This window comes from Barbus barbus (genome assembly GCF_936440315.1).
Source record: "Barbus barbus genome assembly, chromosome: 34".
Classification (NCBI taxonomy): domain Eukaryota; kingdom Metazoa; phylum Chordata; class Actinopteri; order Cypriniformes; family Cyprinidae; genus Barbus; species Barbus barbus.
Window position 1 is genome coordinate 11,291,180 of NC_136762.1, and position 24,309 is coordinate 11,315,488.

Consider the following 24,309-nt stretch of genomic DNA (forward strand, 5'->3'; position numbering starts at 1 on the left):
AAGCATAGTGGTGGGAGTGTCATGGTCTGGGGCTGCATGAGTGCTGCCAGCACTGGGGAGCTACAGTTCATTGAGGGAACCGTGAATGCCAACATTTACTGTGATATACTGAAGCAGAGACTGGGCCACAGGGCAGTATTCCAACATGATAACGACTACAAACACACCTCCAAGAAGACCACTGCCTTGCTAAAGAAGCTGAGGGTAAAGGTGATGGACTGGCCAAGCATGTCTCCAGACCTAAACACTATTGAGCATCTGTGGGGTATTCTCAAACGGAAGATGGAGGAGCGCAACGTCTCTAACAACCAGCAGCTCCATGATGTCGTCATAGAGGAGTGGAAGAGGACTCCAGAGGCAACCTGTGAAGCTCTGGTGAACTTCCTGCCCAAGAGGGTTACAGCAGTGCTGGAAAATAATGGTGGCCACACAAAATATTGACACTTTGGGCCCATATTGACAATATTGACACTGCCGTATTGACCAGACAGTGACCAAGGTCTTTTTAACATTTTTCCAGTGTGTTTAGCCGGAGGGCTCCTGTTACCCCCGAGCTGCCCCTTGGAAATTTTGGGGGGGTAGAAGGGTTCCGGCTGGAGTGGCCGGGCCGAGGAACGAGGCCACGGCCACGAAGTCCACCTGCCATGGTCTCGAGGACTGTAATTGGGAACCGTTGATGTAGCCTATTGCAGTAATTTAAAGTCTGCGTGAACCGGACGTTTGTGACCGTTTTTACTTCCGTATTGTGACATACTTCCGAGAGAAACAAAATATTGAATGAGGAAAATAGAGGGGATGGCTTGTTTTTTCAACTGCAAATTGATTGGATGTAGTAAAGTAGGCATTTCATTCAGAAATTAACACTGACAGTTGGAGGGGTGTGGTTAAGGATGTCATGCTCATGTCCAAGCCGTTAAACTAATGTCATCAGAGAAGGCCCATCATTTTAGAGGGGAGGAGCATCTTCAGATTTGGATTAAAGATTATGAAGGCAAACAAATTTTTTTGGTGGATTGACTTGCATGGATGAATTGTTCACCACAAAAATAGCAATGTGCGCTAACAAAATAAATATAGTCAATTTTGATTTCACGCAGACTTTAATGTTGTCTCTGGTATTCTGCTCTTTGAGCGTATGTGTGTTCAGGGGGCGTGGCTTTGGATGGCGATTGCAGGGAGGGTTGTGACATTCGCTTTCAGTGCTATCAGGCTAAAGTTAGCATTTTCCGATATCTCCTATTACACCTTTAATGATACAAGCTCAGAAACATTTATAACCTTTTGAAGTTTTTTATATTGTGCATTGACTTGGTGCCATGATGGATATTGAAATGTTGTTATTTATTTTTCATTTTAAACAGTATAGATGATTAATTAATGGTAATACAATATTTCTGAATACAACTGTGCATGTCAGACAATAAATCCCCAAAAACTATGCATTGGGGCTTGCTTTGGTGTTGCCACCCCTCATAGACCCCATGCCACCCTAAAACAATATTTTCTAGATTTGCCCCTGCAAGACATTAACTGATTTTAACTGTTAAAATCTGTTCTGATGAGCAAACAAATTTATCTACAATTTGGATGGCTGGAGAGCTTTTGGCAAATTTTCATTTTTGGGTGAACTATTAAAATATTCTTGTTGGTTTAGATAAACAATATAACCTACAAAAAAAAGTTATCTAATTATTAGAGCCATGGCATTTTGGTAATGTTGATCCATAGTGCTCACATGGATGATAAAGGTTTAAGTCTGGCTGTCGCTTGTTCCCATTAGGCCTTATTTTCCCTGGACTATGTTGAATCAATAAATCAAAACCTCAAAAATAACATTGAAAAGAACAGTTCTAATCGAACAGGAAGTCATGCTTGCAAGAGGATCACAATATCACATGTTCATCTGCTCATCAGATGAGGTAATCGTGTTGCCCTGCTGGGCCCGCTATCTGCCCCCTGTGTTGTAATCCCTTTCTTAATCTGTCCATTATGGAGCAGTGAAACTGTGCATGTCAACAGGGCCTGGGTCCCAGGGCTCTGGATCAATAAAATCATACACAGGGGGTGGTTCCGCAAGCCCTGTGGGCCTTGTGTTGGGGGGGTGGGGCGTCGATACTGTCGATTGGGTAAGAGCACTCTGTCAGCCAGCGGTCACAGGTGGCCCCGGCACACAAGGCCCCGGGGTGGTGCTGGATAACCTCAGGTGTGTATTAATACTGGGACCCTTCCCAGCTTGACACACCATCCCTCCTGAGTATCGACAGGTAAGGTGACAAAGAACTTGTTGGCAGCCGCAGAGATGCAGTGCTAAAGGAAAATGAGAAAAGGAGAGAGGGAGATTTCCTACAACAAACTTTACTTCTATAGCTATGATATGAAGATGAAATTACAATCTTAGACCATAGCCTATAATAGCCATACATCCATAAAATATCATGGGCTTCTTTTACTAAAGTTTGCCTAGCAAAGAAAAATAGCCAACAACTAATGCATGGAGTTGAAAAATTTTGGCCGAAAAAGAAACCACAATTTCTGGACATCAGGCATTAACCTGGGCATTAGTATAACAACACCAACAACAACAATAATAATTAGAAGAATAATAATGTATTATTATTATTACTATTACTATTATTATTGTTGTTGTTTAAATTACACTTAGTCTTACAGGCATTATTACCAAACAATTTAGACTATAAAAATTATTATTTTTTTAAATTATATTGTTATATTATTATAAAATAAAATGGCAATATATAATATAATATTGTTGTTGTTTAAGTGATTACACTTGGTTTTACAGAAATTATTACCAAAAAAAATTTCACTCAAAAAAAATAAATAATAATAATTAATTAAAATAAAATAAAAGTTGCAAAAATTTAGCAATTTTGCATGCAAAATTAAAGAGTGTATAAAGTGTTTGCATTAAATTAAATAGAGGACATTATGATGACATGGACAGAAAACTCAAAACCAAATTTAAGATCAAAACCGACTCCATTTACTTTCTAAATAATATGTCTCTGGTTATAGTTATATATTATAAATGAAAAATAAAATAAAAAATAAATAAATTTTAAATACTTTTTTAAAATCTATTTGCACAAACAACCTTTCAGCATTGCTTCAAAACCTGTTTAAAATCACTAAGGCTCTGTAAATGAAGTCGCTGTGTTGAGTGATGTACAGTAAGTAAATGCTTGTGAGTGTGTGTGTGCAAGAGAGGTGAGAAAGGTCTGTGAATGATAGCTCTGAGCACGGCTAACTCATTTCCAGTCCTGCGTTGACCCCATGGCCTCCAGGGCTCATTAACCCTCTCTTCCCATCATGCCATGCAGCAGAGTGGCTGGAGGGGGGTGTGGGATGTTGAATGGGGAGAATCTGTGTGGTAAAAGCAGCAGAGGTGGCAATCTCACCCCTTGTTTTAACCTCTTCAACCATCATTTATTCTTTTATTACCTCCATTGGTTATGTGCATGGCTACAAATCTCCGGCACGCTCCTAAAGCTGTCAGGGCAGCCTGGGCCTGTGGTAGCCAGCATGGTCACCTTGACACCAGAGAGCTAGGGCCAGAAGAGACAACACACACTCTGTCACACACTAAGATGCAGATGCACAGGCACATACTCACATACACACAGAAAGCACATTAATATTCTAACGCAGAGAAGAGGGGAAATGAACTCCCTCGTTCTCTTTTGCCTTTAGGATGTCTTGTTCTGTTAATCATAAAATGGTTGTATGATTAGCTGCTGCCATTTCTACAAGTGGATGAAGTCTACCTCCCTGGCAGGCTCCCTTATTCCCAGGTGCAACTATGCTAGTGTATCTGAGAGGTGCTTTGATGCTCGTGGGCACAGCAGGAAGAGGTTTGGTGTGAGGAGGCAAGGAAGGCAGCAACACCCTGATGGAGGTGTGAGAGAGGAGGACAGCCCTCTGGTCCATTAGCTCAATGAGTCTGACACGAGATAAAGCGCAGATTTCAAATTCAGAGGTATGTGAACTATTTAATGATGTCTCAGAAAACTTGTAATGTTAAAAATAGCATTTATATTTATTTTTTGTATTTAACATTAACATGAACAAAAGAAACATGACCAGACTCCTGTTATGCTTATTGCAAATCACACATTTACAAACTGTAATTTGAACCAAAAAGCATTAGACAAATCAGATAAAAGTGGATCAAAACCTTTCATCAAAGTTGTCCTAAAACCAAAATGCGTGCCCATTGGAGAAAATGGGATTTTTACTTGATAGATTGATAGAGCCTGCATTAGTTGGGATTTAAGTGGACTAAATATTTGTAGAAGTTCTGCATACGTCACCAGACAGAAGTATGTTGTTTTCACTGGAAAAATATGCATGGATATATTGTTCACAATAATATCTAACTAAATTGACGAATTTCCAATGAATTTCCATTTCATGCTGACTATAAGAAGTACAGTATATATGTGACTATTTACAATGAATTAAATTAATTAATCTGCATGTAAAATTAAAGTTTGATATGTGCCAAGTCTCTCCTTCCTCGTCTTTGTTTCTATCTCATTTTCTCTGTTATTGTCCTCTCTACATACAGTAGTGGAGCAGGACAGGGCTTGCTGTTGGGTCCCGCTGCGTACAGTGGGGTGTTAGCAGGCTGGATGGCACAAGCGTGCTGATCAAGTGCCAGCAGGTCAGAGGTAGATGCTGGCATCGTCTTGGCACAGCGCCCCATGCCTTGTCTAACCATATCAGCCACGCCACCGCTCAAAAGCCCAGCATCAGCCCTGCTGGCACAGAGGGAGAAAGTCACACAATGCCAAGGGCACTCTGAGAGAGAGGAGCCACAGCCCAACATGACACATACACAAAAACTATCACACTGTTAGAGAAAGAAACTCTCAGACATACTGTACTCTTAAAACATAGTAATGTTTATCTGTACAGATACTACACAACTGTTTTTCAAAATCTTCCAAAAAAACACAGGCCTAAAGTTGGATGTACAGTCAATATTTTATAATGATATTATCATGGTCCTTATTTATGAAGGAATTCATTTCCTAAACTATAAATCTGTTTATACAGTATGTTTTTTTTTTTTTGATTACATGTTCAGACAATGTTGTGCAGCCAGTAAAACACTGAAAATCCTTTTATTAATAATTTTTTAATTAGTTTTCCAGTAAACTGTTCACTTGAGAACCAGAATTACAAAAGATAACAATTTGTTTTCAAAGGACACATCTTGGATTATGTTTATTTTCTTAAATATTTTTTTTTTGTTTTATTCCTGAACCTTAAAAAAATCTTGTTTATGCTTAAAACATAAAATATTTGTAAAATATTTCTTTCTTTTTCTTTCTATATATCTATCTATCATTTGTTTCCTTATTTTAATCCTAAACCTAAAAATTAGAAAATTATTCTCAATCTTAAATGTCTAAATATAAATCTGCCTTTATTAATTTTGATGTTATTTATATAATTTAATAATATTTCCACTAGAAAACAAGACATAAATATTAAGATTTTTTTTCTTTTTTTTTTTTTTTTTTTTTTGCATGACTGGTACTTCTTTCCCTTAACTGTCAGTCGTATTCCCACATTCTCAAAAAAGAAAAAAAAGTCTATGAACAAATATTTTTAGTAAATAATAAAAAATGGAGGAGGTTCGCTCTTCTCTTCATTGATCCACTGCTCACTGTAAAGTAAACTTTGGGGAGAGAAAGTTTCAATAATACGCAATAAGCCTATGACCCCAGAGCAGCCACCAGGTTATTTGGGTTATGCCGTATTTGTGCGTGCGTCTGCATACCGAACCCTGTGGCCCAGTGACAAAGGCTGTGCACAGTCCACGCACAATTTTCCTTTCCACGGATCCGTCCTCATTCTGAACCCACGCTGAGCTGGTCGAAGAGCCACCTGAATAAAAAAAGATGAAATCTCTGGCCAGCTTGGGCTTTGACACGCACACAATGGAGAGAAGACGGCACGTCCCAGCCCACCGCAGCAGCCTCCCCATTCAGCACGGCCACGACACGCACTTCTATTAGAGCCTGCAAATTGAAATTTACATGTTATTGCATCCTGACATGCAGCGATTTGCGATGTGTCATCTAATTTTAAATCAAGCCGCGTTAATTCACCATGGGGGAAAGAGAAGACGGGAGGTGGTGGCAGGGTGTCGTGAAGACTGTACGGGGAGGGGGGGTTGAGACTGAAGAGAAAGAAAAAACATCTCTGCCTCAGCAAAAGTTTTCATTAAAATTTTAGACAAATGATCTCTGTGTCCTTCTCCCAAGCTGCCTAGGGCGTCATGCTATTTCTATGCAAATAACAACCTCACGCCTTCCTCCTATCATTTCTACTGGTGCTGCTGTAACATGACCTGAGAGAGAGAAAGAAAGAGAGAGAGAGGCTGTGTGTGCAAAGGAAAGGAAAGCAAGCAAGACGGAGGGAGAGATATGTTGCAAGCGAGAGCGAGTGAGACAGAGAGTGAGATAGAACAGGAGAAAAGGAGTGACAGAGAGCAAGCGTAGCAGGGCACATGAGAGAAATGAAGTGGGGGAGAGAGAGAGAGAAAGCAAGCATGGGGAGGATTCACTGAGGTGTGAAAATATATAACACTAAGAGTGTGAGAGAGAGACAAGAACAACACAAAGACACCAGGATAATTTGTTTCTCTCTGCCTCCCCTTTAATATATTACAGTCCTCCTCCAGCAGGCTGGTTCAGAGACTACTGCTGTTTAACCACTCACACTTTCAACCCCATCAGCCTCCATCTCCCCCACTGCAGTAATTACACACACACACACACACACACACACACACACACACATATATACACACAAATCAAACAAATTTGTTTTCTCCTTGTTGTTGTTAAAGGCAGCTAAAGACTTGAGTATTGCGCATTCAACTCAGCCAGACGGAAACTCTTGAAGTCGGCAACAAAACAGTGCACGTATTGTTGAAAAACGAGAGGAAAACGTTTTTCAGAAAAATCTGAGAATTGTTTTTGTAATAATTTAATAAAAATATGATTTTGAGCAATAAAAGATTTTTTATAAAAAAAAGATTTTTTAGAATAAAAAATTCTTCTACATTTACTTTCAATGCCTTATTTTATAGCTATAAGTTGATAACATTTGTCACCGGCACTTAGCATACAAATTTTATCATGGCTGCGAGGTCAGAACAATTTTAACACTATTAATGAAATAAAAATAAACAAAATATGGAAGAAGTAGGCCTATTATGCATAATTATGCATAAGTTATTGAAATGATTAAATCAGTCATGTTAAACAATTATAATGTAATTCCCACTTATACTTTCGTTTTAAACATATATTATTCCAAATAGTTCAAAGGACTGGTTTCGTATATAGGGAGAAAGAAAGAAAGAAAGTAAGAGAAAAGTAATAAAGAAAGTAATATTCACAATATTTAATATTCATAATTATTAAAGCAATGATGTAACTTCAATATGTTCTCATACAGACTTATTATTTACTCGCCCTCATGTTATTCCTTTATTTATGGAAAACAAAAGACGGAAATATTAAAAGGTGAAAATAAATGTGGTAAAGAAGGTAATAAACAAATGAATAAATAATAAACAAACAAATGAATTAATTAAAAATGATTTTTGTCTTTTTTGTGGAGTTGCACCAGAATACCTATAAAAAAAAAATTATTTTGTCCAGAGAGAGAAAGTTCATGGGGTCCAAAGTTGTTATACAGAAGAAAGTCACACAGTGATGGAAGAACGTAAGGGCGAGTACATAATGACAGAATTTTCATTTTGACTATCCTTTAAAAAAATGATAAATTTCCAGTAAATAAACGTTTGGACAAGATTACAATAAAAATAAGACATGTTTTAGTTCCTTTATGAAGCTTATTTTGCTATTCTTTTGGAGCCATTTAAAGAAAATTTTCCCCGACAAGAATAGCATGCCATTCAAAGACACACATATATGTGATTGGCTTTCTGTCATTGTGAGGTTTTTATACTGAGCTTAACTATACATATAAGAAAGTCAAGAAAATTGTATTAATTTTGTATGTTTATTAAACAATTTTCTTGCAATCCCCACAATGTAGGTGATTTAAGGTTGCAGTACCCTTGAGGGGACATCTGAACTTGCTAAAAACAAACTGTAAACCAGTTAGTCAAAACAGTGGCCTGATTAGCTAATTGCAGCTGGCTCCATATAAGCAAAGGAGTACAGATTCCACAAACAACTTGCAGAGACAGGGTCAAGTCTGAACACTACAGCGTCGAGGACAGCTCATGACACGACTTTAGTTATGCTCAATCTGTGTGCAAGGGGTAAAAAATACCCCCCATAGTCAGTACCCTGTTACCTGTCGCGCACACACACTTTCACATCCACAGCCCCTTCTTTAAGATTCATTGGGGCCAAGGCAACGGCACTCAATCCATCTGCTCCACATTGTCATTTGCATTTCATGCCTCCCGGCTTTTTTTGAAGTGGCAATACTTTGATGCAGTCAGAGGGACATATTATCATTATTTCAATTTCCGTGGCGACACAACGCAGCATTGTGGAAAGCAGCAGAGGGTCGGTGTGACACGGTTGCTGGTGTCTACAGAGGTATTGAATGGCGATGGAATCTACACACACACACTACTCGCTATGTCTACAAATCAGTGCACCACAATTCTGAGCAAAACTGTGTGCCATGTGTATATGTCTGCAGGCAAATGTTAGCAGATATGCAGAACTTGAAGAACAAAAGAGAAAGCTGGCCAGTAAATATTACTGGATATTAATCAGATATTTGTTTAATGCAGAAAATATAATCCACCCAACTAAGTCTTATAACTTGTATCTATTTTTTGTTTTGGTGAATTTGTGGCTAATGCATATGAATTTGTACAATCTTATTTGCATGTTTTCATACAGTCTTCTTACTGACGGACGGATTCATTTTTTTTCAAAAATCATAGGTTTCCATTCTAATCACATTGTTTTATATGAATTATCACTTCCATGAAATAGTTTTCTTGTGAGTTTGTTTGACATCCTCCTTCCTCACTGCCTGATCAAAAACGTAGCGCATTGTCACTACTGGGAAAAAAAAGAAAGAAACCAGCCCAAATGAATTTTCTGATTTTAGCTGGTCTCCCAGTCTGGTCAGGTCTTTCTGTTGGCTAGCTTTTCAGAGAGTTATGGGCACTTTTCAGCATGGCTGCCCAGCAAGACCAGCATGGACTGGGAGACTTTTAAACCAGCTAAGACCACAAAACCAGTTTACACTCTTAAAAAAATAAAGGTTCCAAAAGAAGTGATGCCTTAAAAGATCCATTTTGGGTTCCCCAAGATTAGTTTTTAAAAGAATTGTTTCTTTCTTAGTGTAAAGATCATTTACATTTATCTGAAGAACGTTTTTCCACTATAAAGAACCTTTTGTGCAATGGAAAGGTTCCATGGATGTTAAAGATTTTTTATAGAACCATTGATGCTACATTTCTATTTTTTTTTTTTTTTTAGAGTGTATGGATAACTATAATGATAACTATACTTCTATTCTAACTAGCTAACGCAAGGCTACCTGGAAACACAAAGTAAGGGTAAACACAAAATATTTGGTTTCATAATCTGATAAGGGTATGCAATTAACACCCGGCAACCCTCCACATGTGGACGAAAATCAACCATGGTAGATAACACACATTAGCCAGTTTAGCAGGTTATGAATCATAAATGATGTCCTTTAATAAGTGTAAAAAGGGTCACACACAGGTTGAGAACCACCATGTCTTTTTGAACTTCAAATACATTTCTTTCTATGAATGTACGCAATGTGGTGGCACAACCTGGCATCTGGCGACACCGTCCAACTACAATTCTGGGGGATGAAAATACAGAATGATGCATTCAGTGTGCAGTACAGTACCTGTGAGATTTCTGTGAAACACAAAAAAGGGAAATATTTGGTTTGACCACTTTTTCCAATGGGGCACAATAGTGGCAGCATATCCCATTTCCTGAAGAATCTCCTCAGCCTAGCCAGAGACTCCATCTGTACCATCTTAAACCTACTCCAGTGCCAGGGACAGAAAAGAGCTGTCAAAATGATTAAAAGGTTTCTTAGGGCTGATTAGCAGGAAAAGATGGCAAGAACATTGGGATCTGCTGATATCTCTCACCTGGCCTGCTTCTCAGCATCTACACTGAGTTTGGTGCTGACATTCACTAAAAGGAGACAGGGGTACTTGAATTCTGAAGGAGAGACGGCAGGAGGGGGCAAGCATAATAGGACAGACGAGGAGCTTCTTGCCAAAGCAATGCATCAGGAGCACTCAAAGTCTTCCCCCTGCATAAATCCACTCTTCTGAGATAAGCCTGGGCAACCTGCTGCTCTCCTCCCACCTTATGAGAAGGCTTTGCCACCTTACCAGGGTTCAGAGGCCATCTGGGCAGCTTCCAGGAGTAAAGCAGCTGACTGGCTGCAGGACAGAATCTGCCACCCCGTCCACCTGTGTAATTTAAAAACTGAGCAAAAGCAGTGCTATGTACTATTGCAGGAAAAGAGAAGGCTGAAATAATTTGTCCTTACCTCAGGAAGTCCAGAAACACTTCTAACAGATTTCTTATTGAGTCTCTCTACAGGCTTAAAGGGATTTTTCATGCAAAAAATAAAAATTAAATCATCATCATTTAATCACCAAATCTTCTCATTTCTAAATGGAACACAAAAGAAGATATCTTCAAAATTGTATTTTCTTCATACAATGAAAGTCAATGGGGACCAGTGTTGTTTTGGACCCCAATGACGTTCATAGTATGTAGTTGATCTTTAGTGTTCCACAGAAGAAAGGGAAGATGAAAGTCTGCTCAAAAAACAAGTCAGAAATGGTTTCTCTCTTACATATAACATTTACTTTTGTCTATTAAATAATATGTATATTTTATCCAGTTTTATTCATTTATTTTGCTTTTGACGAGCTAAACTGGCTTGGCAATCAGCACATCGTGGAGAATGATGAAGCAGAGGAGAGTGGAATTAGATAATGTTGCAAGCCAGATTCGAACTTGAATTGACTGCAAGAGCACCAAGGCTTAGCGCCAAGACTATGGGTTTGATAAAATCACATTATATGATAAATCTAATGCAAAAATACAGACAAATACAGCATGTATTAATGCAAATACAGCATGTGCATGACTTAATGCTGAAACACAAACAAATAATAAAAATAACATTTCGTGCCAACTAGGCATCAATCAACTGAGATACAGAGGTAAGCTGTTATTTATTATAACTGTCTCGATCCATTAAAGTGCACAGGATTAACCTTCTGCCTTCCCCTGTCGCTTTCTGGGGGTAATGTTAATGATGGCCATAAAGAGACGCCTCCTGTTCAATTCTACATTACTTTGCTCTGGGTCTGCAGAATACATTACAGTAAATACAGCTGTGTGTGTCCAGACATAGTGGCAACAGCAATCACCATCAGAGAGAGAAGATGCACTGCTAAACATTAACATACGCTTGTAACATCCTCCAAATTTCAGCTCTCCGCCCAGACGTTGTATTACACCTGTACAGCCTTGCAATTTACCAGAAAATGAGAGCCGCTCGCATCAGTGGACAGACGTGAACGAGAATGTGCAAGATTGCTCTCATGCACAAGGGACATTATTATGGCCGCCTGTATTTTTTTTGTGGCTCACGCCGCCAGATCTCGTAGTCCAAAGGGTCTGTGCACCGAATGACTATTGAGATGGGCTCAGTGTTTTGTAAGATACAGCTTTTCTATTTTCAGAGGAAAAGTGTGGTCTGGAATGAGAGGACAGATACAGTGCAGCACTAGGGAAGAAAAAGAGAGACACCTGTGGGTCAGTCTACAGCACTGCATGAAGAAAGGTTTCATCAGTCTCAGCGTTCCTTAGGTGAAGGATGGAAACTATGGAATACACAATTAAATCTCAAAAGCATTCACTTTCATGTTTGGATCTGCAGGTAAAAGTTTACACTTCATTTAAACAGCCAATTTGTTTTAAATAAATTTAATGTGCATCCTTAACACAGTTACAATTCTTTTTATTTAGTTAGTTTTTTTAGCATGCCATGCTAAAGACACACACATGGTCAGTTGAGTGAAACCAAAAATCAGAAAAATGACAAACGTTTCATCACCAAAACCTCCATTACCAGCTGAAGGGGCTTCTGATAAACAGTAAACTACTTTATTAACCAATAAATAAAATAAAATATTGAATTGCATTTAACTGTATTTTATTCAAATAAAACAAATAAAATAAATGTATTTAAATAAATAAACATATTTAATAATCTATAAAATAGACATTTATCTTATTTCTTGCTTTATTTTAAGTTTTTGAAACATACACATATACATCTGAGATAAATCCTTGTGCGTTCTCACCCAAAACCCAAGACAGAAGTATTATAACTTGCACAAGTTGCGTGAAAAGAAAGCGTAAAAAAGACTTTTTGACCGGGAAAAGGCATCATTGTCCAGAAATCCTGCATTCGTAATGGTTCTATTATCCAGAGGCAAGAATGAGCTTGCCTTATATCTACTGTGGTAAGTGTTAATTAAGGAGGGTGAATACAGTGCGCTGCAACTGCATCCTTATTTAATGCTGTCTGGCAACTCTAAATAGGAAGAAAATGAAATCCTCCCTCTCCTCCCCACTTCCCGCTACAGCCACTTTTCTGTTTATAGAACCAGAATTGCAAAATCACATTACTTATTCTAAATGCAAATGTGTTATTTTGTAAATGCGATGGCTGTCTGAAATTACGTGTGATAACTATACTAAGAAATCCAAAGGCAATTTTATTACAAGAGAAAAGCACAAAAAATCTAAAAAATACATTTTGATATCTATGAGTGTCTTTGTCATAAAACTTGCATGAACTGCCTTGAGTCACAGAGCATCATTAGCACCATTTACAAAGGACGTTCTGGTGAAGGCTTGACTCACCACAGGATATATAACAGCCCATAAAAAGAGAGACCAAAACTGTCACTCCAGGAGAGTGTCTTCCTTCTGATACAATAAGGGTATTGACTGTTTGAAGGATAAGGAGTTTATTGAGATGGAAAATGGCCACAAGTGGAGCGCCCAGGCCAAGTAAATGAAATAAAGGCCAATCACATCTTATTAAATGGGACTCATTCCTCTTAGCGAGGCAAAGTAATTATAAAGTTCATTACAGTAATGAGTTAGGCTATTCTGGAGGAGCAAACGAAGGCCAAGAAGGAGAGAAAAGCCATCATTGATCAAAACATGAGGCCAGTCAAACTCATTGAGGCCGAGGAAAGGCCTTGGGCAGGATAGTTGAAAGAATGATATTAGGAAGGGAATGACATCATCTATGATTATATTAGCATTTTAACACCAGAATCGAGAGAGCTACTTACAGTATGCCCTCAAATTGAACCTTGTTGCATATACGGTAAGTTTCAAAGCACTGCTTTCATTTGATTTTATATTTATATCTACTTGAAATGTAGATGATGTATATTGTATTCATTTCTGGTCGCTCTAGTAACACATATCTATAATCTTCCGGAAAGAACAAATTCAGAAAACTAAGCCGGTGATATTGGAACAAAGAAATGAATACAAATTTGAAAATAACTGACACACTTTCTCTCTTCTATTTATTTTTTCAACACTAATTTCATCCTCATTACTAATAGTCACTTTAAAAAAGAAAGTAGGGGAGAAAGACAGAGTGAGAGAAGGAATGAGTGTACCAGGGCAAGTGGGCCCCGCTGGGCAATAATCTGATCAGCGTTATGGAAACAATCACAATAATTCCCTTAAATTAGCCCGATGCGGCACCCCGCCAACCAGGAGATTGGAAAGTGATCGCAGAGAGACTCATCCTAATACGAGCGCTAACTACCCAGCTAGGGCAGAAAATTGGGTGTCTAACAGTGGTGAGTTCCTAATTGGCAAACACACGGTGCACAAATAAAGCACTGTAAATACAAGAGGTGATCTAGCGGAGACCCCCGAAATGTCTGTGTGATTCATCACATTTTTTGTGTCTTATTTGGCCTAATATGCATTGCAGTGAAGATTATTTGATATAATGTGACACTTTTCATTCATTACTCATGCTAATTCATTACCCATGACAAGAAAATTACAACTCGCCTATTGGACGTAAGACATAGCAGTCTATTAAGGAATCCAAGATGGCGGCATGTGTGGTCTGATGTGTGTTTGTCCCTTTATCTATACTCATTTTGTTTGCTTTTATGCTCATATTTGGAGTACATTTTTAGTAGATTCTATGATTGAGCTCTTTTGTTTTTTTAAATGAAATAATTTTTATTGGATTATGGACTACTTTGCTGTAGAAAAATGGTTAAATTTAAGGCTAGGTGTTTACATCAGTAATTCACCCAGCTTAACTATAGGCGCTAATAGCCAGCAAGAATCCGCAGGCCCTGCTCGCCCTCTAGGCCCTAGCAGCCCAGCTACTATCTCCAGGCTCTGCTTGGATCCTGAGGCTCTCCTAGCCTCTCTAGGCCCTAGCAGCCCAGCTTCCATCTCCAGGCTCCAGGCTCTAGCAGCCCAGCTACCATCTACAGGCTCCAGCAGCCCAGCTACCATCTCCAGGCTCTAGCAGCCCAGCTTCCATCTCCAGGCTCCAGGCTCTAGCAGCCCAGCTTCCATCTCCAGGCTCCAGGCTCTAGCAGCCCAGCTACCATCTCCAGGCTCTGCTTGGATACTGAGGCCCTCCTAGCCTCTCCAGGCCTTAGCAGCCCAGCTTCCATCTTCAGGCTCTACTTGGATCTTGAGGCCCTGCTAGCCTCTCCAGGCCTTAGCAGCCCAGCTACCATCTCTAGGCTCCAGGCCCTAGCAGCCTAGTTACCATCTTCCATCTCTAGCCCAGTTCCAGCCCAGCTATCATCTCTAGGCTCCAGGCCCTAGCAGCCCGGTTTCCATCTTCAGGCTTTATTTGGATCCTGAGGCCCTGTTAGCCTCTGCAGGCCCTAGTAGCCCAGCTACCATCACTAGGCTCCAGGCCCAAGCAGCCCAGTTACCATCTCTAGGCTCTGTTTGGATCCTGACACCCTGCTAGCCTTTCCAGGTTTTACTTGGATCTTGAGGTTCTGCTTGCTTCTCTAGGCCCTAGCAGCCCAGCTAACATCTCCAGGCTCTGCGTGGATCCTGAGGCCCTGTCAGCTCCTCCTGGTTTTGCTAACATCTACTGCTAACATGGCTCTTTTCTTAATGCTGCTTTGTTCATTGTTTTTGCAGAATCTAAGATCAAGTGATTTATACTGGGTGAGTACATCTTACAACAATTGTGGCTCTTTGGACATAGCCTATGGATTAAACTGTTCAGTCTTTGTGCATTCCCCTCAAATGCCAAAAGAGTTGGCAGAGGACTTAAATTTAGCCTGGTTTCTACCCAGAGATATACTTCAGCTTCAAAATCTTTTGATTTTAAATGACTATTTTGCATTTGATGGCAGACATTATTGGGACTCTCATTTTAAAAACTCTATAGATTCCTCTTATACTGATGGTAAACAGAGATGGTTAATATTTTTATTGCTGCTTTTGTCTGGCAATGTGCAGCCAAATCCAGGCCCTGAGTTGCAGTGTATTCCATTGCCATCTGATGTGAAATCCATGTCTGGTTTGAGTGTAATTCACCTTAATGTTCGCAGTTTGTTACCCAAAATGGATCTGCTTAGAATTTGGGTGAATTTAACAGATGCAGATATTGTTGTTATCTGAAACCTGGCTGACAAAATCAATCACTGATATGGATATTGGAATGGGTGGTTATAACGTTTTTCGTGCTGAAAGACCAAGGAAGGGTGGTGGGGTTGCTATTTATGTTAAATCTAAATTTAATGTGAAGTTAGTCTACTCAGAATCAATCAGTAAGCAGCTGGAATTTCTGGCAGTGAAGGTGGAATTGGCCAAGGGCCTTTATGCTACTGTTGTTGGGTGCTATAGGCCTCCTTCTGCCCTGAGTACTGCATTGCAGACTCTTATTCAACTTTTATCCAGACTGGACTACTCTGAAATTATTTTAGCAGGTGATCTAAACTGGGACTGGCTGAAACCTTGTTCAGATGAATTTAAGTCATTTTGTGATTGTCAATTTTACACAACTAATCAATTCTCCCACTCGTCCAAATCTTAAGTGCTTTGAGAAATCCACCTTAATTGATTTAATTTTGACTAATGTCCCGCACAAATTTTCTGCTGTTGGTGTTTTTTGCAATGACCTAAGTGACCATTGTTGTAATGAACTTGTCAGACACAGCAGGTTAGTGAAAGAACAAAGGTGTTTAATAGTGAATCTGGAATCGGAAGAACTGAGGGGTTGGTATTCTTGAGATGAGTAGAAGTCAATGGAGTTACAGGAGACCCGTGAGCCGGGATAAACTCAGTCACTGTGTCTTTGACAGGGATGATGACAGCGGGAACCTCCAGCGTGCAGGGGAGTGCTCTGTGTGCCGTGAAACGTGACCAGTGAGTGGTAACCACAACAGTGTCCGTCGTCGAGCGTCTGGATCTGCGGATGGGGAAGATGAAGAGGAGCAGAACAAGAGGTAAGTTTCAACAGGTAAGTATCGTCAGGTAGTATACTCAGCTATGAGTCTTGAGAGCGTCGGTCCTTGTATGTTACAACAAGATCGGACACTGTTGTGATTGAGGAGAGTGCTTTTAAGTGTGTGGTGATTGTTCGCTGATGAGGTGCAGGTGCGGGTGATTAGAACTCTGGTGACGTGGATCGTGGCAATTGGTTGAGAGGAAAGCCTGGTCGTTCTCTGACAGTACCCCCCTCTCCACGGCCCGCTCCTGAGGGCCGACCCCGGCGTCGTGGTGGTCTACCTCGTCCTCGAGGAGCAGGGCGATCAGGATGGTTGGAATGAAATTCACTTAATAGATCCGGGTCAAGTATATCATCCCTGGGAACCCAAGCGCGTTCCTCTGGGCCGTACCCCTCCCAGTCGACTAGATATTCGAGTTGACCACCCCGACGCCGGGAATCCAAAATCTCCTGGACTTTATAGATAGCACCGTCGTCAATGATGAGAGGGAGAGGGGGTTCCTCGACCGGACCAGGCTCTGGGGAGACAGAAGGAAAATACGGCTTGAGGAGTGAGACGTGGAATGTGGGGTGGATCTTGTAGTGTGCAGGTAGTTGTAGTTTGAAGGTTACCGGATTGACCTGTTCCAGAATGGTAAAGGGGCCAACAAATCTGGGACTAAGCTTGCGGCAAGGCAGGCGCAGCCTGACGTCCCGTGTGGAGAGCCAAACCTTTTGTCCTGGATGATAATCAGGTGGGGTCGAGCGACGAGCATCGGCGGAGATCTTTTGCCTGCGCACTGCCTGCTGAAGATGGTGATGAGCCGAGTCCCAGACTCCCTCGCTCTCCCGGAACCAGTGATCTACCGAGGGTACGTCAGATGGTTCTCCTGACCATGGGAATAGGGGAGGCTGGTAACCGAGTACGCACTGGAAGGGAGTGAGACCAGTGGCGCCTTGCCGAAGGGAGTTTTGAGCGTACTCGGCCCAGCCTAGGAACTGGCTCCAGGAGTTCTGGCGGCCGTGACAGAAGGTTCTCAGGAATCTCCCTATTTCCTGGATTTTGCGTTCAGTCTGCCCGTTGGATTGAGGATGGTATCCAGAGGTCAAACTGACGGTCACACCTAGGAGAGAGAAGAATGCTTTCCATACCCGTGATATGAACTGTGGTCCTCTGTCGGAGACGATGTCCTCCGGGATTCCAAAGTAGCGGAAGACGTGGTTGAAGAGTAACTCGGCAGTTTGTATAGCGGTGGGTAGTCCAGGGAGAGGAAGGAGTCTACAGAATTTGGAGAAGCGATCAATGATGACGAAAATGCAGGTATTCTTATCTGAGAGTGGTAAATCAGTAATGAAGTCTACTCCTAGGTGTGACCATGGACGATTGGGAATGGGTAGTGGTACCAGTTTGCCAGCAGGGAGATGACGTGAGCTCTTGGATATCGCGCAGTCGGGACAGCCCTGAACGAACCTCCTCACATCCCTTGCCATGTTTGGCCACCAGAAGCGATCGCTTAGCAGCGAGAGAGTAGCGTTGGCCCCTGGGTGGCCTGTACCAATGGATGTATGCGAGGAGTGGATGAGAGGCGTGCGTTGAGTCTGGGGTACATACTGGCGATTCGGGGGACAGCCCGGCGGATTGGCCGGAGGAGGATCGGAGACAACTGGAGGAGAGGTCCATACAATGGGGCTGGCAATAATGTTGGTAGGGAGGATCCCCTCGGGCTCATCGGAGACCTCTTCTTGAGAGTGAACCCGGGACAGGGCATCAGCCTTGATGTTACGAGGACCTGGACGGTATGAAATTTTGAAATCAAATCTAGTGAAGAACAGCGCCCACCGCGCTTGACGAGGATTGAGCCTCTTGGCGTCTCGTAAGTACTCTAGATTTTTGTGATCTGTTAAGACTAGGAAGGGGTGGTTGGCTCCCTCCAACCAGTGTCTCCATTCTTCTAACGCTAGCTTGATAGCTAGCAACTCACGGTTTCCGATGTCGTAGTTCCTCTCCGCCGGGCTGAGTTTTTTAGAAAAGAAGGCACATGGATGGAGTTTCGGAGGGGTCCCCTGCTGCTGTGAGAGAACCGCACCCACTCCGGTAGTAGAGGCATCCACCTCTACGGTGAAGGGTAAATTGGGTTCGGGATGGACTAGGAGTGGTGCGGTCGTAAAGGCTTCCTTAAGGCGGTTGAAGGCGTCGGTCGCATCTTGGCCCCAATGGAGAGATTTCTTTCCTCCCTTCAGGAGGTCAGTGAGGGGACTGGTTATGGTGCTGTAGTTACTAATAAAGCGACGATAAAAGTTAGAAAATCCTAAAAATCTCTGTAGTTCCTTGATGGTAGTGGGTTGGGGCCAAGAGGTGATGGCTTCCACCTTCCCCTTGTCCATGCGAATGCCACCATGACTGATGATGTACCCCAGGAAATGAACGGTTGTTTGATGGAATTGACATTTTTCGGCCTTCAGATATAACTGGAACTTTCGTAATTGCTGGAGGACCTCCGCAACGTGTTGGCGATGTTCGGCCAGGCTCCGGGAGTAGATTAAGATGTCATCAATGTAGACCAACACAAACCGGGGAAGGAACTCCCGGAGCACCTCATGCATGAACCCCTGGAAAACGGAAGGGGCGTTGACGAGGCCATAGGGCATGACCCGATATTCGTAGTGGCCAGTAGGGGTCACAAAAGCGGTTTTCCATTCATCCCCTTCCCTGATGCGAATGAGGTTATACGCGCTGCGGAGGTCCAGTTTGGTGAAGATGGTGGCACCGCGGAGTTGTTCCAAGGCTGCTGGGACAAGAGGAAGGGGATAGCGAAATTTGACAGTTATCTGGTTGAGCTTACGGTAATCGATACACGGACGTAGACCTCCATCCTTCTTTGCCACAAAGAAAAAGCTGGAAGCAGCAGGGGACGTGGACGGTACAATATAGCCTTGATGGAGGGCTTCCTCGATGTACTCCTCCATGGCCTTCTGTTCAGGTAGTGAGAGGGGATAGATCTTTCCTCGTGGTACAAGCTCACCCGGAACCAGGTCAATTGCACAGTCCCATGGCCGATGCGGTGGAAGTCTGGCAGCTCGCTGGGGGCAGAAAACGTCACTGTAAGAAGAATACTCAGAAGGGATATCCACGGATCTTTGATCCACAGGACTCTCGATAGTGGTGGCATGTAGGGGAAGTGAAACGGTTGCCCAATGAGTAGGTCGAGGTAAGTACGGGAAACATTGAGGGAAACAGGACGAACCCCACTTTAGCACCTCGCCAGACTTCCAGGATAATATTGGATTGTGTTTCACCAGCCAGGGCAGACCCAAGATGACATCAACAGTTGCCTCTTCCAGTACCAACAGGTGAATGAATTCTTGATGGAGTTGCCCTACGCGAAGCTGCAACGGTCCAACACAATTCTCAACAAGATTGGGAGTGAGTGGCATACCGGTTATGGACTGGATCTGGTAAGTGGTCTTTGTCGCGGCGATCGGGAGGTCGAGCCTTCGACAGAGATCGCCGGAGATGAAGTTCCCGGCCGAGCCGGAGTCGAGGAGGATGGTAACTGGGAGTGGAGTAGAGTCTATTATCAGATGTGCATTGGAAGTTAAAGGGTTCATCTTGGGAAAGGTAGGTTGGATGCCACTCACCGCAAGTCGAGTAGGACGTTGTGGGCATGATGAGATTCGGTGGTTTGGGTCACCACAGTACAGACACAGGTTGTTAGCGATTCTTCTTTGTCGTTCTGAGGGGGACAAGCGAAACATGTCTGTCTGCATGGGTTCCGGTGAGGGTCTGGCCTCTGGCTGGGAAGTTGGAGGAGTAGCAATGGCAGATGGTGAGGGAGTATCAGAAAGACATGCCTTCATACGGTTCGAGCAGCGGATGGCGAGCTGTATAAACTTCTCGAGCCCATAAGTATCATCATAAGCAGCGAGATGTAACTTCAACCGGGGGTTTAAGCCTTGTCGGAAGGCAGTAAGTAGTGCAGGCTCATTCCAACCGCTCGTGGCTGCCAGGGTGCGGAACTTCAGAGCGTGTTGATGGATAGTCGATGAGCCTTGACGTAACTTAAATAATTGTTCGCCTACCGATGAGTCCCCCGGTGAGCTGCTAAACACTTCTTTGAAGTGGGCGAGAAATTGGACATAGGAATGTGTTGCGGGACCGGCTTGGCTCAGGATCGACTCGGCCCAACTGAGGGCTGGTCCCCGGAGCGAGGTGACCACAAAGGCAATCTTTGCTTGATCGGAGGTGAACATCTGAGGATGCAGATCAATAGTTAGTGAGCATTGTAACAAAAAGCCATTGCACTCCTCGGGATCACCTGAGAACGGCGCTGGTCGGGCCATGGGACTGGCGAACATGATCGGCGAAGAAGAGCTGTATGCGGAAGTGGCTGGAGAAGGTACTGGAGCTGGTGCGGGAGGAGAGGTGGAATGAGTGAGGATCCTCTTGAGTGTGTCGACAAGTTCCTGGAAGGGATCAGCTGTACTCATGATGTTGCTGTCCTGGTCCGATCTTCTGTAATGAACTTGTCAGACACAGCAGGTTAGTGAAAGAACAAAGGTGTTTAATAGTGAATCTGGAATCGGAAGAACTGAGGGGTTGGTATTCTTGAGATGAGTAGAAGTCAATGGAGTTACAGGAGACCCGTGAGCCGGGATAAACTCAGTCACTGTGTCTTTGACAGGGATGATGACAGCGGGAACCTCCAGCGTGCAGGGGAGTGCTCTGTGTGCCGTGAAACGTGACCAGTGAGTGGTAACCACAACAGTGTCCGTCGTCGAGCGTCTGGATCTGCGGATGGGGAAGATGAAGAGGAGCAGAACAAGAGGTAAGTTTCAACAGGTAAGTATCGTCAGGTAGTATACTCAGCTATGAGTCTTGAGAGCGTCGGTCCTTGTATGTTACAACAAGATCGGACACTGTTGTGATTGAGGAGAGTGCTTTTAAGTGTGTGGTGATTGTTCGCTGATGAGGTGCAGGTGCGGGTGATTAGAACTCTGGTGACGTGGATCGTGGCAATTGGTTGAGAGGAAAGCCTGGTCGTTCTCTGACAATTGTGTTGTTGCTGCTGTAAGGAATACTAAGATGCCTAAATGTAAACCTCGCGTAATATGTAAGAGGAATCTCAAAAAATTTAATGAACAGGGTTTTTGCCATGATTTGTTTAATTGTGATTGGAGTAGAATAGAGCTGATTCCCGATGTGGAGTCAGCCTGGATCTTTTTCCGGGATAGTTTTTTGCAAGTAATAAATAGACACGCCCCACTAAAGAGATTTAGAGTTAAGGGGCGGGACAATCCCTGGTTTTCCTCTGAGCTTGGAGATATTCTCCATGACCGCAATTTAGCTTGGGCCAAAGCAAGAAAAACGGGCTCTTCGTCTGATTGGCTTGTTTTTAGGCAGTTAAGAAATAAATGTTCTTCTTTTATTAAGAAAGCAAAATCTGACTTTTATTTGTCAGCCACTACTGACACCTTAAATGATCCCAGAAAATTCTGGAAGACTATAAAATTACTTTCTCTAAACAAAGATAGTATTAATGTTCCTTCTTTTATTATGAAAGAGTCTGCAGTAGTTCATGACAAGCTGGAGATATTGAACCATTTTAATGAGCATTTTATTCAGTCTGGTTCTTTGTTTGACACTGCTTGTCCTTATACTGTGACACCTTGTAGAGATGTACCAGTCTCTACAAGTGTCTTCAATCTCACTCCATTCTTAGTGGCTGACGTTCAAAAAGCCCTAAAAGGTCTGGCTCCTGAAAAACCTCCAGAACCTGATCTTATAGAGCCCTATTTCTTAAAAATAGCTGCTGATTGTGTAGCACAGCCTCTAACGTACCTTTTTAATCTTACTTTAGAGAGCAACACTATTCCCAAAATATGGAAATCTGCATTTGTTTGTCCATTATTGAAAGGGGGTGACCCGTCAAATTTAAATAATTACAGGCCAATTTCTAATTTGTCTGTTTTGGCCAAAGCGCTTGAATCCCTGGTGAGTGATCAGATGAAAGACTTCCTGCATGTACAGGACATTTTATCCCCAGTTCAGTCAGGTTTTAGAAAAAAACATAGTACCATTACAGCTGCAATGAAGGTGATAAATGACATCTCTGTTGCTTGTGATAAGAAGCAGCACTGTGCATCACTTTTTATTGATTTGTCAAAAGCTTTTGACACGGTTGATCATGATGTTTTAAAGATTAGGCTTCTTAACTCTGGGTTTTCAGAGAATACTGTCTCTTGGTTCTCAAACTATCTTAGTGACAGAACCCAGTGCATTAAGCATGATGGTGTTCAATCTGGTATTTTACCAATCTTTAAAGGGGTTCCACAAGGCTCTGTGTTAGGCCCTCTTTTATTTACTATTTATATAAATAACCTTGATCGGCATGTGTCTGATGCAAACTTTCATTTTTATGCAGATGACACAGTTATTTACTGCTGTGCACCCTCTCTTAAACAAGCCATTGCACATTTACAGAATGCTTTCACTGTGGTCCAAAACACTTTGCTACAGCTGAAACTTGTGCTCAATGCAGACAAAACCAAACTTATGCTCTTCACGGACCCTCGGAATAGACCACTGAATGTTCCCTCAGTGATTACTCTTGACGGACGTGAAATACAGACTGTTACAACTTATAAGTATCTTGGTATTGTTATTGATGATTGCCTATCATTTAAGCCTCATGTTCACTGTCTAGTGAGAAAGTTGAGGCTAAAATTGGGTTTTTACTTTCGAAATAAGCTGTGCTTTTCTTTTAATGTTAAAAAACGGTTAGTGGCATCTACTTTTTTATCTGTGCTGGACTATGGTGATATATTATATATGCATTCATCTGTTCAATGCCTTCATATGATTGACGCAGCCTATCATGCATCGCTGAGATTTATTACTAATTGTAAAGCTCGCAGCCACCACTGTGAGCTGTACTCTCGTGTAGGGTGGTCTGCTCTGGCCACACGGAGGCTCTGTCATTAGTATACATTTATATATAAGGCTATTCTTGGTGTGCTTCCATCCTATTTATATTCACTTCTTATGAAAAAAAGTGCTGGCCGTTACTCTCTCCGTTCTCAGGCTGTTGTCTTGTTTTCTGTCCCACATGTCAGTACTGAGCTGGGTAAAAGGGCCTTTGTTTATTCTGCACCCTTTACATGGAATTTGCTGCAGAACAACTTAAAACTTAGTAAATTGATTCCTTTGAGTGTTTTTAAGTTACGAATGAGATGTTTTGAGTTGGACTCCCTCACATGTCAATGTTTTTAATTGAGATTTCATTGTAAGTGCATAATTGGCTTTCAAACTATTTCTATTAATTTATTAGTCTTTATTTTCATGTTTTTGTGTGTTTCTGTATGTATGTAATGATGTGATGTAATTCAGCTGCCTATCTTGGCCAGGTCTCCCTTGTAAAAGAGATTTTTAATCTCAATGGGCTTCTCCTGGTTAAATAAAGGATAAATAAAAAAAAAGAAATTTCAGAAAATTGCAACAAAGCTTTTCAAGTTCTTAAATTTAGCTAAATTATTTTAGATAATAAATTAGTTTTAAAAAATCAAATAAATATAGTAACACAATAATAATAATAATAATAATAATAAACATTATTTATTAACAATATAAATTATTATAATTATTATTATTATTATTATTATTAAATAATAATGCTAATAATTAAAAAATACATAAAGCAATTGATGTTCAAATAAAACTAGATTAACAATAAA